Genomic DNA, 5,109 nt, shown 5'->3' with positions numbered 1-5,109 from the left:
AACCTTTTGCTCTTGCTATTTTTGGAGTTGTTCCAGGGTGTTCAAAGTGCAGCACTCTGTTCTTTCTTTCTTTCTTTCTTTCTTTCTTTCTTTCTTTCTTTCTTTCTTTCTTTCTTTCTTTCCTCTAGGTACGTCATAGGTTGACATTTAATGTCATATGAGACAAAATGAGCTTCTGTCTTCAATTTTCATTTTTAGCATAGACTAAACCTTCCACATGCTCATAAATAACTCTTGGGTGGAACAGTGGTTTGTGCTATTGTGTCAAAGCAAGAGGCTGCATGGTTTGAACCTGTGTACAGCATTTTGGAGTGGGGTCTGCACAGCTTTTCCTTCTGCCATCAAAAATCCAAAGTCAAAGACACTCATGCAAAAGAGTTACTTAATGCCAGGAGTTTAACTTCCTGTTTTTAAAAAAAGGTTACAGATGGCACTAATGGTTAAAAAACAAACAACATACAAAACAGTGCACTAGAATTAGAATACTACAGTTTTTTAATGCGTGCCTTTTTGTTTTGCATGCTTCAGCTATTTATTGACTCCCTAAACTGGGCCCCAGCCATCAAAACCATTAAAACCTGGCCTGACTAAAAACTCTGTTTTTTTCCTTTTTTCATTTTTAAGAGTTATTAGTCATCCAGTCAACATGACAGGTGCTACAAGCACGGTTAGCATTGATCTTTAGCCTAATTATGGTTAGGAGTGAAATTCTTCTAGGAATACTGGTAATTTCTACCATTTCTGTTTTTTTGTTTTTTTTTTAAACATGTACATGTTAGTGGGATACATTCAGTGTTGTTTTTTGTTTGCAGCATGATAAACATGGATTTTTGCCAGACATATTTTCTTTTAAAGCAGAAAACCCCCAAATATCTAGAATTTACAGTTTTTATCAAATATAACTAAAGCAGACAGTTGGGGTAGAAGTGTATTATGAATGTTCCAGCTGGCTGAGACTCACATATTGCAAGAGCCATGTCTGCTGTGTGCCCTTAGCCATGTCATTCCCTCAGCTTAAAACTTTTCAGAAAGCATTGTGTAACACTGAAGCTGTCCTAGTTTAAAAAAAAGACTTCTGGCACTCAGTGGTGATTTATAATGAATGGCATTAAAAATGTTTTGTTTTTAAAATCAAGTCAACTTTAAAGCTGTATTAAATGACAACACACTTTTGCTTGTCTTCCCTTTACTCTACCGGTGATCTGTATTCATTTTCCTACCTTAATTTCCTCTTTAATTACTTAAAGTCAGAAGGTCATGTCCCTGGGAGCAGGACATGAATGAAACAAGGTGGACTCATAAAAGAGCCATTCAAGTTTGGCTGGCAGAGGCACAGTCGAAGCCAAGTTTGCTCCTACAGGATATCTCCACTTTTAATAGCAGATTAGGAAATCTCTTAGATTGGACATGTGAGGGCTTGGAGCCCCATGGACCATTATCTGGGAACTCTTAACTGAGGTCACATGGTCATGGAAACAGCTGCGCTAGTCATGAGAATGATATAATTTTATTTCTTTATCTTTTGTTGATTTCTCCACTTGGCACTCCTGTAGCAGTGCCTCTGTAACATTCCCTTTGCCCTCCTCACATCTACCAGCTCTTTCACTTTGGCTCCCACAGCCCCAGCTTTCATCTCCTCCTCCTCCTTTCTGATCCTCTTTGTTTTTTCTCATCACCATCCTCTGTTCAGTCTCCCACATCCTCTTGGAGTCTTCTTCTGGTCTCATGCTTATGACTCATCATCCCACATGGAAACAGTTTTTGTGTGGATGTGAAAGATCTTTTACTGCTGTTAATGAAATTTTAAACAACACCCCCTCTGCAGTTGGAGCAGCGAGAAGAGACGTGAAAAAAGAGGAATTTTCTTTTTTTTATGCTGTTATCCAAATACTACTAGTTTTAATGGGAGCTTTTATGGTCTTTTACGTTTTGACATCTGGAAATAGCAAACAATATTTATTGTATCAGTTTGCTCACTTTGAGATCACAGTGTTGGCGAAGACTGCCCCCCAGTGGGTCATATTAGTACACAGTGTTTTATGTAATCTCTTTTCACATCCAAGGCATTCCCTGTGAGGTAAAAACACTCTACAGCTATCATGAGACTGCTGAACAGATTGTCTCCACCTGATCCAGATACTAACAGAAGTTATGATTGTCCTCGTACGTCTGCGTCACCAGACTCAAACTGCACATGTTACAATAAAATAAACAGAACCACCCACCGAATTTCAGAGCAGTCAGTTCATCAATCATCAATCAACAACCAGGCTTCCGGTTCCTGTGATTGCTCCTAAAACAGCAGCAAGTTAGTTTCAGTGGTTTATCAGCACAGTGGCTGTGACATGCAGCTCTTATAGTTACCTGAGCAGGATTGGGTGTTACATGAAACTGTTTAGGCAAACAGATTACAAACAATCACAAAGTTTAATCAGCCCATATTACTTTGAAAAAAATGTGTGATCAGATTATAATTACATTGTAGGGGGATCGTTTGATTTTATTTTCACTATGTCTTAAGATAAGTCAGCTTTAATTTTATGAAACTTGTTTTTTTTTTAAGTTATGAAGCCCACATGTCAAAATACTCAGTGCACATTTTTTGTTTGGGCCTATCCTAGTTTTGTAAGGCGAATGTTGGAAATACTACATGAATTCAATTTTCATTCAAAATAGTTTTCACATTTAACGAAAGATTTGGGCTTTTGTGCCAAAGATAACAGTTTCACAGCTTGAAAAAATTATTTATACCACAAGGTGATTCCCAGAAAGCTATTAGCTGAAAACTTATATATATCTTGACACGGTATGCAGTGCATGCTTAAAGCAATGAGAAAACTGGACTAATGGAGGACAAAAGGTGAAGTGGCAGGCCTTAAAATTTTTTTTTTTTTGCAGCAGCAGCAGCAGCAGTCACATCCATTAGAAATAGGAAAATATCCAGCAAATACCTGACACAGTACCTAGGAAATGCACCTGATTCAGCTGATCTATCAACTCTTCAATGAAGCTTGTTCACTGAAGCTTGTTTATCAGAAGCGGAAAGGAAACATGGAGAAAGGGATCATATTTCAGCCAGTGGTGTTTAAGAGCTTGTCAGAACTTATATCATTTTACTGGGGATTCTACATACAATTTTTAATGTTCCACTGACCACTGAAATGAAAAGTTAGACTGAAAATAACTGGTGAAATAAGTGCACAAAGCTTTGAAAATGGCCACTGATTTTGAGAGACAGTAAACAAATACAGACTTCTAAAAGGAAAAGCGCCTCGACTCATCTGTGCAGTCGTCTGTAACATCATGTGAGGAAGAAGTCACTTTTGACCCCTGGAAAAAATGACCTCACCCACAACAGTTCCTACCTAAACATAAGCAGCTGTGCAAAAGATGCTGAGCCAGTGACTCAAGTGCTGTTGTGGGTTTTTTTTTCTTAAACAAAACAAAATGTAATAATAATAAAAAAAAAAAAAACCCTAACAACAAAAACAGGAACATCCAGATGTCTGCCAGTCTTTCCTTGGGCTATTTTTTCATGTTAATTCTTTCTAAAATCTGCAAACTGTCTAGAGACTCACTGCAAACAACAATGAGAGGGTTGAACATGGAATCGGAAACAGTTATCTCAGCCTCTTCAAAAGAAACATGCCGAACTGAAAATGTGAAAGACAAAGTGTTCTGCAATGTGGACAGCATTTGCATGTATGGAGAGCTGACGATTATTTTTGTAGCAGCAGCTGTCGTGTGTTACAGAACACTCGTGGCTCTTGATCAGTGAAGCTGAAAAATCTGTGCAACATTTTAGTATGTCCAATATAACCTGGAAATACATAAATATGTGCTTCCTGACTGTTTAAAACAATTATACAGTAATGCACAGAAGTCATGAGCCACCCCTCATTTCTTTATATTTTGCAAAGAAAATATGTGCAGTGAGTTACTGAAACATGTGAAAACATATGGACATACAGAATACAAGGGAAAAGCTGAGTTTGAGCAATTCTAATAAGCTTGGAAGTGAATATTTGGTATAACCGCCTTTATTCTTCAACTGTGTCTGAACTCTCTTTGGCAGCTTTCTTGTAACATCTTTAAATAGCCTTCAAAAATACTTCTCTAGGTTTCTTTCGTCTTTTTTTAAATGTTTCTGTCTTTTCTTCTCTCCTTCATCAAGACGATCTCACACCGTTTTGATAATATTGAAGTCGGTGCTCTGGGTAGTCCAGTCCATGTTTGATCACGTTCCGTTGGCTTTTACCTTTTCTCCCTGTTTCGCTGCAAAGGTTTCTTGACAGTCACCCTTTCATTGAAACAATTTCTTATGGCGTGTTAGTGAACCTCCGATGGATCAATGTCCAGGTGCTGTGTTGGATATTTTTCTGTCTCCTTTTGACACAGCTAGCTCTTTCAAAATCACCTAGATGGTGCAAAAATACTATTTTTATGTCTGTCAAACTGTTTTATCTTTGCAATTTTCCATAGATTCAACCAAAGAAATGCCAGTAAATACACAACGCTGGTTCATCCTTTGTTGCCTTTTTATCCCCGCATTTTTCATCGAACAGTGTTGTATTAAAAAATGCCATTGCTTTGAAAATGGTTGTGTACAAGAAGTGGACTTAAAAAGAGTGAAAAAGCATCCTGTGTGCAAAGACAGACTTGCTCACAACCACTGTGAATGTTGTAGAAATCCTCACCAAGTCATTCACAGAATCCTTTTCGCTGGGTTGAAAAGTCTGTTGTGTCCACAAATGTTCCTCCTCTAAGTTGATAAGGTCAGTAAGTACAGTAGTGCCTGAGTGTGCGGGAATTATTGTCATAAAAAAAGCCACAGCCAGTGAAATTGCTGCTGTGCTACTACTGCACTGGCACATGTCACATTCTAATACTGACAGTCCAAATTTTCTCTCCATACTGAAGTTCAGGTTTTGGTGTACACCTACCATGACGAGTTAACTGCTGTAGCTGCAGTGTAGTGACATTATTATTTACTTAAAACCTAAAAAAAATAAAATAAATCAAATTCAAAGCTGGCTTCATCTGACAAACAGAGCCTCATCTCAAGGGAGTCCTGCTCAGCCTTCAGATTGTGAGAGTGCAAAACTGTGT

This window comes from Diplotaxodon limnothrissa, linkage group LG16, assembly GCF_057381915.1.
Source record: "Diplotaxodon limnothrissa isolate DT_005_m linkage group LG16, D_limnothrissa_male_GT1.1, whole genome shotgun sequence".
In the NCBI taxonomy this organism is placed as follows: domain Eukaryota; kingdom Metazoa; phylum Chordata; class Actinopteri; order Cichliformes; family Cichlidae; genus Diplotaxodon; species Diplotaxodon limnothrissa.
This window is presented reverse-complemented; position numbering follows the sequence as displayed.